This window comes from Astatotilapia calliptera, chromosome 3 (assembly GCF_964374335.1).
Source record: "Astatotilapia calliptera chromosome 3, fAstCal68.1, whole genome shotgun sequence".
Classification (NCBI taxonomy): domain Eukaryota; kingdom Metazoa; phylum Chordata; class Actinopteri; order Cichliformes; family Cichlidae; genus Astatotilapia; species Astatotilapia calliptera.
In genome coordinates this window covers 5325987-5338024 of record NC_137424.1, presented here as the reverse complement: position 1 = coordinate 5338024, position 12038 = coordinate 5325987, and the positions used below count along the sequence as shown (strand labels likewise).

Below are 12038 nucleotides of genomic sequence, written 5' to 3'. Positions count from 1 at the left end.
GGTTTTCAGTTGTTTAGAAACCAAAGGCTTGTTTAAAAAGACAGTTTAAATGGGACTGAGGGAACGACGTGTTTGTAGTTTATATCCAACAACATCAAGCAGTTTAATCAAAGAGTTCATGTTGCTAACAGCTCACCTCTCTGCAGCAGACACAGGCTGCACTTTAAAACTAATGGGACGATCGTTAGACCAGTCACTCCTTAAGGACACACAGCTGGCTTCAGGTTCATGTTTACGTTTAGTTCCTTGTTTCTTCCTGTGAATAATGATGGAGCAGTGATGTGAGTGCTGAGCTGTGACATGGAGAAGAGTCATGGACAGTTAGAGATGGTCATCTCACCTCTGAGCTTTGGTCTGGCTCTCATGTTCCCCACACAGAGTGCTTTTAGAGGGAGGGGCTCCCTCCTCTCTGTCCTCACACTGATCCATGCTGCTCAATTCACATCAGCTCACACACACTTTCTACCTGCAGAGGAAACACAAATCATTCATGTGCACATCAGCTGAAATCCTCCTTTCATCATGTGTGCTGTCCAAATATCAGCTGCTTCTTTCCTGCTTCATCTCAGTGTCATCATCCATCAGCTCTGCTGCTGCTCTCAGTCCTGGACTCTGATCACACACTAAAAGCAGCTTTTTAACTCGTGTCTGTAAGAACTCTTAGTGTTAGCTTAGTGTTAGCTTAGCGTTAGCTTAGCGTTAGCATGCTGTGTGCTAGCTTAGCGTCAGAGCTCTGCAGGTGTCTCGTGTGTAAATATTAATCACAGTGACAGTAAAGGAGGTAAAGGAGGTAACGGGCTGTGACGTCATCACGTACGCTGCGTCCTCTGTGGGCTCTGAGTGAACTCAAAGTACAAACTACAAGTACACAAACACGAACGTAGCTCAGAGTGGCGGACACACTCGGCCTCGTTGGTCCAGCTGTGAGTCCGTTACCGTGAACTATGGAGCGGCAGATTTGTGCTGAACTAAGCTGCACACAGCTGATGTTAGCCAGGAAACATTACACACTGACTTTAATGGAGAGACCGGAAATACAAACACACACAGTTTGTTGTGTGAAGAAATCAAACACGAGCTGAACAAACAGTAAAGTTCCTAAAGACAAACTGTTAAAGGAGGAAACAAAGCAAACTTACAGTTTCTTCACACACCAACAACAAGCTCCACTCCACACCTGGACACTAAACACGGACACACAGGTGAGCTGCTTCCTGGAAGGAGGCGGGACTCCACCTGAAACTCAGCACAGGTGGGAGGGGCTCAGCTCTGTGTGTGCTGATGTGTTAACTTTAAAAATATGCCGTCTGACTGCTCAGACTGAGTCAGAGTAAAGTTCACATGCTGACGTGTGGAGACATGAAACCTTGTTGTAGCTGCAGGTGTGAACACACTGATCCCAGATCAGCTCTGCTGTATTTGTAACATGAACATTTCTGCTGCAAAGCTTCAAATGTTCAGCATGTTTCTCTGTTTCCAGTCTATAGATCCAGTCACACTTTCTACCTTCACCTGTGCAGTAAAGACTGAGAGCAGAGCTGAAACCAAGCGTCCAATCAGTGAGCAGCATCAACACCTGAGCTTCATTCAGACTCTGTTATTGAAGATGTTGTTGGTACAAAGTTCATCTGCTGCTCACATGAATCCATGAAAGATTTATTTCACTGAATGTTTCTTCAAAGCTCATTTCAACCTGTTGAAGTCATGAATGAAAGTGCAGACTGAGAGTGGATCACATGATGTTTGAGGTGTGTCATGTGACATGTTCAGTATTGTCACACATGTCTAGATTGTCCCTGATATCATAACTGCTCAAACACTGATGATTATATTTGAAGAATTATTCCTGATGGCAGCAAAGTTTGAATGGAGCTCTCTGTCTGTGCTGATTTGTCGCCCTCTGGAGGTCAAAGCACAAACTGCATGATGTCACTGTAACCACCACAGTGACAGGAAGTGTTTTTATGACTGAAACACTGAAATGATGCTAACGGCTGTCGTTAGGCTCACTGACAGCAGTGCTGATGTGTTCATGTCAAACACTGGCTCAGGTCAGACTCCTTCATCCTTCTCCAGCGTGAGGCCGCCCTCAGACCCACAGGAGCTCTGACCTTTGACCTCCTGACCCTAACCATTTTTTCTTGTTGCATCTTTAAATACAAATCCATCCAAACTGTAGCCGAGCAAAAGAAGCTGGAAGCTGTTCTATGAATGATGTTGTTGAAGGAGCTTGGAAAGAAAAGCGTCTGGACTTCTTTAAGTTGCTTGAAGACGTTTCACCTTCATCCGAGAAGCTTTTTCAGTTCGAAGGTCAAATGGTGGAGAGTCCCAGATTTTAAGCCCTATGGGAGTGTCACGAAAGAGGGACATGGACACCTTAACGCCCACATCCTGGGACATTTGATCACAGGAAATCACATGATAGGGTGGGGCACAATGGCTTCATCCAAAACCTTGGCTGATTGTGACCCACACCCGTTCTCACACCGTGGCTTGTGTGATTAGGTAGAGGATCAACAGGGGCTCCATGTCCCTGAATTTAAACTGAATTTAAACACAACTGCTGACTTCATGTGTTCTGCTCTGACAGCTGCCATGTGTCACAGCGTGGATAATAAAGCCATCAAACTTCACTCAGCTCCAATAACACCATCAGTGTTTGATCTCCAGAGGATTCATCAGCTTTAACCACGATAGAAGCAGGAAGTTAAGATGAAGATGCACCAGGTTGTGACTGAAGGACAAAGCTGAAACATACAGATGTGAACAGATTCAAAGATTCAAGATTCAAGATTCAAAGCGTTTATTGTCATATGTACAGAAGAAAGAGCATGCACAATGCCAAGTTAGATAAGGGTTAAAAGAACAAGATAAGAATAATAAAAACATAAAAATGAGGATAAAAAATAATATAAAAAAAATAAAATAAAAAGATAAATAACTGCAAATAAGTACAAATAAGTAACTGAAGACACGTGTGGTCTGCAGATGTCGATGTACATGGATGTACATGGAGTTTAATGTGCAAAATGAACTTAGTGTGCAAAATGACCTGATGTGCAAACTGCAGTTTGAGGTCGGTCAGCTGTTCAGGAGTCTGATAGCAGTGGGGAAGATGGAGTTGTTGAGTCTGGATGTTCTACATTTCACACTTCTGAACCTTCGTCTCGAGGGCAGAGGTTTGTCTCTCTCTGTTATCACTCTCTGCAGGTGTTTGCGGTTTGCAGTAGTGCTGCCGTACCATGCAGTGATGCAGCTGTCAGGCTGCTCTCCACAGTGCAGCTGTAGAACCTGCTGAGGATCTTGGCCAACATACCAAATTTCCTCAGCCTCCTCAGGAAATACAGCAGCTGCTGAGCCTTCTTGACCAGCTGTGTGGTAAATGGCCTGTATTTGTATAGCGCTTTTACTAGTCCCCTAGGGACCCCAAAGCGCTTTACACACCCAGTCATCCACGGGTGAAGGCAGCTACAGTTGTAGCCACAGCTGCCCTGGGGCAGACTGACAGAAGCGAAGTTGCCATATCGCGCCTTCTGGCCAACACCAGTAGGCGGTAGGTGAAGTGTCTTGCCCAAGGACACTGTTGTGATATTTTGATACCATGGTAGCATTTGCTGAGTATTGTTTTTGATGATATTATACAAAGGACCCTGTTTCTGCAATGCCCTTTGTTTGAACCTCATCTCCTCTTGCTGTGACCCCATGGGCGACTACCCTTGGCCTGCTGGTCTGGAAAATCCAACAGTTCATCTATATGTAAAGAAGGCACTTAAACTGGAACAGGCATAGCTGCGTTGATCCTGCCGTGGAACAATGGGACAAGGTGCAAGCTCTCATGCTCCCAGGACATGGGGGTCCATTCCTGGAGTGCACACCAAGCTTGCAGCCTGCTAAAGATCACACACAATTGATTATATGCCTCTAGGTATACATGGTTAAACATTTCTTAATGCAAATAACTACATGTAGTATTCTACCATGTGCAAACTTATATCACTAAAGGATTCTAAATGTCTAGTGTTTAATGGACCTGTCAAAAGTATGTTGAGATTATAGAAGGCCCCTTTCAGAGCTAGGGGGAACTTCCTTATATGGTTGTAACTTGTAACTTGTAACTTGTTGACACACGAACCCTTCTGCCTATAAAAACTGTTGCACAGAGAATAAACTTTGAGTTAGTTTGGAATGACAATCTAGAACAGTCTCCGCGTCTTCTTGTTCTTCCAAACTGCTCCAGGTACTCCGGCCGGTACCGTGATTAACCGTTGATCATGCATGAGAATATTTTAATTTTGTTATATGTTAAAGGATGAACTCTGCTTATTGGTGCCCACGCCTCAGGAGGAAACCCGATCTACGGATGACGGAGATTTCCTTCAATTCTCACATGACCTGAGGATTTTCCCACTATATGAACCTGCTTTTAGTCGCCCCTCCTCCCTCGCCACAAGCTGCCTTTACAACATAACTTATAAAAAACAACTTTATTGACAATCAGCAATAACAATTACAGACAGTCTAGAAGAAGAATCACATGATCAAGGAGCAGAAGTTTATGGTTTTAATAGCTTTTACATTTTGGGAAAGTTTTAAAAACATTGTTTGGTTTTCTTTCTAAAGCGTTGAAAGGACGGCTTTGCATCAGAAAAGTAAGATCAGCAAATGAATCCATTAAAGTTCTTTTGCCTTGTTTGCAAAAGAAGCCAAACAACATTTGTGTCACAAAGAGAGACTTCAGAACAGATCAAAGATCACAAACATCAGGCACTGATGGAAACAGCCAAACACAGAAACAGAGGCACCAGCAGGTGAAGGAGGCCTGTTGTAGAAATGACTCTGAGTGCTCAGGTAGAAACGCATGAAGAACCAGTGCGTCTAATATTTGGAAACCAGTCTGTGTTTGAGCGTCCTGGATGAAACACAGATCATGTTGCAGAGCGAGGACGTCGTCTTTCCTCCCGAGTGTGTAACTACAGGACGTGTGCAGCAGGTTTAATCGTCCTCCTGACAGTTACTGATGAACGAGTCCTTCAGGGAGGCTCCAGGATCACTGTGGCTTTTACCAGCTGCTGCTAAACTGAGAGGTGTTGCTGCTTCATGTGTGAAGATGTTCGCATGGCTTTAACAGTGCAGACGTTCCTCATGTGCACCCATTTCATATGTTTTATTGTGATGTTTAGTAACATCTGCTTTCCTCCTTCAGGCAGACGATAAAGTGAGCTCAGCCTTAAACATGTGGAGAGAACGTTTGACCGACAGTCCTGGGACGACTGCAGAACAATGGTTTGTTTTTAATGATAAAGTTTCATAATGGAAATAAATGCTGAGCCTGTTTCATGATGTTGGCCCTGCAGCATCAGGCAGGATTAATACTGTAACAAACGTGTGTCACAGTTATAATGACTTTAAATGAAGACTTGGGTTGGATGGAGATGTCAGCTGGATTTGTGCTGACTGTCACTTTAAATGTTTTCAGTTCAGCTTCTAAATCTACTTTTGTATAATGTTTGCTGAGTTTTGCACTTCATGACGCTTTTAAGAAGAGCCAATAAATCCTGACTTTACACAAAAATAAAGGTTTAATGTGTTTAGTGTGACAGTGGAGGAGAGCGCACATAATAAGAGTCATTAACAGAATGGTGACAATTATAATCTGTCTCATTTTAGGAGCAGCTCACAGGCACAACAGACTACAGAGCAACCAAAGCACCAGTTAAACGTCCATGTGACCGGCTTACAGCCAATGAACAATCAGTCCCCACTGTCCCCACCAACATCACTGTACTGGAAAGACTGTGCTGCCATGGTCAGAGATGAACTGGTGCTAAAATGTAAGGCAGCTGATGTGTGTGGCCTTAGCAGCACAAATGCATCACGGCTGCAACGCTGCAGTGTGTTTAAACATTTGAACATTTCTGTGGCTTCAAACCAGCAGCTCCTCTGTACTCAGTCGTGTTTGTGTGTCTGTCAAAGTGATTATTGTCTTTAAAAAGCCTTTTGTGTTGAGTTTTGTGAGCAGTGCCGAGCTTCTCTGTAGTCTAAGCTGAGTCGATATATTTGATTCCATGTTTGGTGTGATTTTCAAAGTCAGCAGCAGCAAACGCTGAACAAGCAAAGTTTTGGCCCATCAGAGACAGCAGTGGACCTGCTGACCTGTAGGTGTTGCAGGTGTTTGTGTGCAGCTGTGGGTCAGTCAGCTTTATTTCACTTATCCATGACAGAGCGCTGTTAGCTGTGAGTTAGCATCCACTGAGCTGTTTCATCTACTCTGTCACTGCCAGCAAGCAGAGCCCAGGGTTGGCTTCAGAAGCTGGACGTGGCCTTGCTCAAGGGCACTTTAGCAGCACGTTCCCAGCAGTAACAGAGGGATTCAAACTGGTGACCCTGGAGTAGGAATCACCCAGAAAAGTCACCTTATGCCAGAAGTTTTAGTGAGACGGGAACAACATTACAGCTCTGATGTCATTGACCTGTGCAGTGAGGACATATTGAACTGTGAGGACACAGCTTATAGGTTCAACACTGACCCTGGGTCAGCATGTGCAGGTGACATGGTGTTGGTGTCACCACTACAGACAGCTCAGGTTCAACTGGCTCTTCTTTGATTTGCTTCTATAGCACAAAGGTTGACACCAGTCTGGTCCAGTTAGCATCTGAATCCATAAACGTGTGAGCTCGTCCCACCAGAGGACGTCAGCATCATGGGGATAATGTCTACAGCAGGAAAACACAGGGACAGTTGGGTTTGCTGCACATCTGGAACACACAGTTAGCTCAGATATGTTCATGTCGCTAACACCAATACAGGGACTGAGTGCTCTATAGCAGCTAATGCTAACAACTGTAACACTGCTGTTTGTCATGGTTTTCAGACCAAATGATAACAAAAAGTTGGGAAAAGTGAAATATTGGAACATGAAATCATAAATTATTACATTTAAACAACAATAATACAGCTAAATTTCCCCTGTTGGCTCATAAGCTGCTCACCTGGATGCTACATCAGTGCAGTCCTCTCTGAACATTAGATAATCAACACACACACACTTATTGTTGAGAGGCTGACTTCACTAAACTCACAGAAACTCTTAAGAAGCTCCTCAAATGATGACTTTGGAGTTTTGTGTTACTGTCAGTGTATAAAAGCTAGAAAAGGAAGAAAAGCAGGAGAAATGATCAAAGTGCTGCTGTGTGCAGGAAGAACTACAACATGTTAGTGAGAAACACAAACAGGGTGTGAAACACACTCCAGAGGAAACGCTGTGTGCAGGCTGTCTGTGACTTCCTGTATCTCTGCCACAGACTGGGACAGACACCAGTGAAACCAGTCACTGTGGTCATGTGCTTGTAGCCAGCAGCCTGTGATGTGAGGCTGCTTGAGTCAGTCGTCTGCTTCCACCATGTAAACCTTGGTGTCTCCTACATGCACAGATGTTTCCTGCAGACTGTGCTGCTCCAGCTGTCACACAGATGTTGAATCAGCAACATCTGCTGTCACGTCCTCCCTGGTCCCACAGATAACAGGCTGCATACAAGAGGCTCACCTCTGCTACCTGCTGCTCCACTCCCCATCGCTGTTTTGGCCACGCCTCCCGTTGGTCAGCAGGTAAAGGTGAAGCCTGGGACATGGAAGCCTTTACAGCAGAGCTTCATGGGCCTGTCCAGCAGCAGGCTGAGGAGAGAAAGGTGACAGAGTTCGCTGTTACAAACAGTTTCTCAGCTTTGATCTAAAAGAGCTTCTTTCCTGTTAAAGCAGCTGAGAGTGAGCACATGTTCTCCCCCTGAGGTTCTCATGACAGAGGAAGAACTCACAGCTGAGGAGGACCAGGATCTCCATCCACTCACAGTCCCTGCAAACAAAACCACCATTTGAACTTTAACATTTGCTACGTGTGCACACAGTAAGTGATGGAGGATGAACTGGTCCTGTCTCTGTTGGTGGGCTCGTATACTGGCAGGAAGGAAGCTTCTCTGGGATTTCTCCCTCAGCACCAGTGAAGCCTCTGTTTCTGTCACTATTGTCTCTTTGAACTGTGATTATTTTGTGCTTTCACAGCATTTTCCTGTTTCATGGTGTTTTAGAAGCAGCAGTGTGTGTGAGCTCTCAGGGCCACCGTCCATCCTGTATACTTGTTGTTTGTAGTGTCACCAGTGCAGTGATGACCACAGGGTGGCGCTGTGCTGCATCACAGGCAGCCTGCGCTGGGCCTGTTCCATATAACATATATATCAGATGATGATATGAAACATCGTTTGTTTCATGGTGTAAAATATGTTACATGGTTGTGATGCTCACTGTAGTGTCTGTATTAAAGTTCTCTCTTTCTCTTATATTTAATATAACCACACTACGGACGCTCGTTAGCAACAACGCCGGTAAAACCATCGCGTGGCTCCGCCGTCCGCTTCTTTATTTTCCACATAAACCTTTCACAATAAAGCTCAAGATCCTATTGAGACTTTTCAAAATAAAACGAATCACACGAAAGAGCATGCAGAGAGTTTAGGGATGAAAAGCCAAAAAGAGCCGTCAGGGGCTAAAACATGAATGTTACAACAGGCTTTTCCCCACAGCACGCCGTGTGATAAATACTCACAAAGACTCACAAACGTGTCGTTTCATGCGTCGGTCAAACACTCGACGCCCAGCTGGAAACACTTCAGGGAAGTTCATCTGCCCGAGATTCAGAAAATCGCCATAAACGCTCCATATTCACCTTTACATGGAATATAAAGGGAAAAGAAGAAACACAGTGCTGTGTCAGCGTTAGACATATAGATATATCCTTGCTTTTAATACATTTGAAGGTGGGTGGGAGAGGTGCTTCTCCGCGTAGTCTACGGTCTCTTTGGGATCGCTAAAGCTTTTCCTCACATCACCATGGGTCACTAACAGCTTTGCAGGGTATAGCAGTCTGTACCTGACGCCGGTCATCCCACGTAGTCTTCCTCTCATATTTGCAAATGCGGCTCTGCGTTTCCAACAGAGGGAGGGAAATCTGGGAGGATGTTTATTTTAAAAACCCTTATACATCAGGTTCTTGTTCTCTGCAGCTTTCAGCAGAATTTCCTCACCAATGTGGTAGTAGTGCAATCTCAAGATGATGGGCCGAGGAAGATGACTTTGTTTGGGACGCTGGCGATTCGCTCTATGTGCTCGATCGATGAGTGGCTTCTCCTCGAGAGATAGCGCCTCCGCCAACAGGTGTGAACCAACTCAGTCATCTTGGGTCCCTCTGTGCCTTCTGGTATTCCTGCAGTTCTTAAATGATTCCTCCTGGAGTGCCTCAAGAGCTCCACATCTCTCATCTAACTTCTTTACCTCCGCAGACAAACGCTCCACAGTGGCCTGGAGAGTGGCGATGGTGTCAGAGTGGTTCGAGGCACAGTCCTGCAGTTCAGTCAAAGTGTTATCATGCCTGGCCACGTCGCTTTTTATGTCCGAAATTGAGGGCTGGATGCTCTGGTTCAAGGATGATATCTCGCCTCCTATGGTGGTAGAAATCTCTAATATGCAAGTGTCCAGTGCTAGTTAGTTAGTTCTAGTGGTTAGTGGGGCTTTATTTGATGATTCTAGTGTGTGTTACATTGTTGTCATATTGTTGAGTCGCAGAGCTGTACAGTGTTACAGTTTCTGTAGAGTCTGGTATAAGGAACTCAGATCCCTCTGTGAATAATGTTCACTGAAACTGATCTGTAGTTAATGAACTAGTCAGGATTTACACTAGAGAATGTTTCTGCCATTACATGGCCTGTATTTGTAGAGCGCTTTACTCGTCCCTAAGGACCCCAAAGTGCTTTTTTGCCCAAGGACACAACGACCGAGACTGTCCAAGCCGGGGCTCGAACCGGCAACCTTCCGATTACAAGACGAGCTGCCAACTCTTGAGCCACGATCGGCCCACATATTGTTGTCTTTTGTTGCAGACACCAAGTGTTGAGATCCTGTCTCAACCTCCTACATTCTTCCAGCAGGTTACACATTATTTTTTGTATTTGGAATCAAATATATGTGTCAGTTGGGCCTAGTGCAGGGGTCAGCAACCTTTAACACCCAAAGAGCCTTTTGGACCCGGTTTCCACGCAAAGGGTCAGGGTTCGGGAAAACACTGGGAGCCGCAAATACTTTGTGACATCTAAAATGAAGATAACACTGTGTATATTGTTTTTACCTTTATGCTTTGTGTGAACAACTACAGTGTGTTGCTTATGAAATCCATGAAGTGCTACAGAGAAAATTACATTTGATTTATGTAATGAACACATTTTGAGCTCTTAAAGAAATATAACAAAGGAAAGCTGAACTACAATGATCCATGTAGCAAACACAAACTGTTATATCGCCTTTGGGCTTTTGGAGCCTTGACCTGACTTTTAAAAAATAATTGGAAAAAAGCTCTATGCTGCTACAAAATGAAAAATAGATATTTGCAAAATTCTGCCTAAGTATGTATTTTATGCTGACATAATGTGGATCCGAAGATCCATAACTGGCCTACCTGGGGCTGAAAGTCTCCATAAATGCAGGCGTTTCGGCGGCTACACCGGCTTCCACGAGTGTGACGCTTATTTTGAGAAAATAATAGAATATAAATGTATTTTTATATTCCAATATCACAATAATCTTCCAATGTAGAACTACAAGTTAAAAAAGAAGTAACATAAATCAAATCCACTTCAGCTAAATACTTCTCATTTATTTCCATCTTACATGCTGTGACTGCAGCCATTCCCACATCTCTGTGAATGGGACTCATGGACATGGATCAGTGGTTGTTGATCAATGGTCCTGAGAATCTGCATAATTAAGATGAAGGAACGGAGCTCCCAGCCCATCGTTCCTGCAGCTGCTTTCAGTCTTTATGCAAATGTCCTGTTTGTAAGACTGAAACCTGCAGCTGAGACTGAAGACGTCACCTGATGATGACGACACGTTTCTCCCACAAAACGCTGCGTCCAGATGAACAGAAGCAACAGACTCACTTTCCTGGATGATTGAGATGCATCAAGACTTCATTGTGTGTTACTTCTCATTCAGCACAGACACATTATTCCTGTTAGGTCATGTCAGCTGTCACTCAGTACAAGCACAACTGTGAACAACACAAACTTCTCTTCAATGTGTCACAGAAACACTAAGTGTGAGAGCCTGTATGACACACAGGACAGACTGTAAGCTCTGCTGGCTGCACAGCACTTTGTAGCAGTTTTCCAACATGTCCTCCACCCGTGATGTCAGTGGTGGGACCCCAGTCACAGCACTCAGCACCACCTCCTTTAAATGGATTTTATAGCAGTTACTCCCGTTACTCGGTGCAACGCTTCTTAAATGTGTTTTTGCAGGATAAAACACAGCAGGTGGTGTAGAGAGGACGTCAGCTGACGGAGCAGAGGGAGGCAGACTGTGGATAAATGACAGAGTGAGAGGAGAGCAACCATGACAGAAGCACAGGTGTGGCAGATAGAAGTGGCTTTATAGACACTTATTGTCAGTCCTCGTGCATGCTGTGGAAATAAGTGTCTGTGTCATGAGGTGACATGTGAGCTTATCTTTGGTCAATAAAGCTGAACGACCAGTTTTCACTTTGCTTGTTACGCTTGTTTAGTGACGTCTGGGTTTCTGTGGAGCCCGAATTTTGATGAGTTCTGGTGAAATCATCTGAGATCATCTGAGCATCGGTGAAGAGTCAGCAGAGAAAGTGTGGGACAGAAGTTTGCTTTGGACACATGGACTGAAATCAAAAAGTAACAAACAGGATTTCCAATGGACAGTATGGAGAAGTGAAAGTACACAAAGGCTGTGCTGGAACACGTGTGTTACACTTTTTGACAGCTGAGAACAAAACACAATATTTTGCATCATCTCTGCAGTGTCTCTTCTTTCCTCTGCTGTTGTGCTTTTAGCTCCAAACTGTTTCAAATGGTTTGTCAGCAAGCTGACCTCTGACCTCTGCAGTACTAACTCCTGACCCGTACAAAGAGCGGGCGTTTCTGACCTTTGACCTGCAGCTGTATGTCTCTCAGTCTCAGTTCTTCTC

The 12038-nt window shown here is 44.5% G+C and overlaps 2 protein-coding genes across 2 annotated transcripts in view; both read right to left on the bottom strand.

Annotated features, from left to right (window-relative positions):
* The window catches only part of LOC145424554 (protein NLRC3-like), a 37633-nt gene extending 36398 nt beyond the window's left edge, over positions 1 to 1235 (bottom strand). The window contains exons 1-3 of the mRNA XM_080297961.1: positions 1140 to 1235; positions 341 to 466; positions 137 to 256 (exon numbers count right to left, since the gene is read on the bottom strand). The gene's annotated coding sequence lies outside the window, so the exon portion shown is untranslated. The remainder of the gene's footprint in view (positions 1 to 136; positions 257 to 340; positions 467 to 1139) is intronic.
* The window catches only part of LOC145424529 (uncharacterized), a 192386-nt gene that overhangs the window by 114186 nt on the left and 66162 nt on the right, over positions 1 to 12038 (bottom strand). The window lies entirely within an intron of this gene.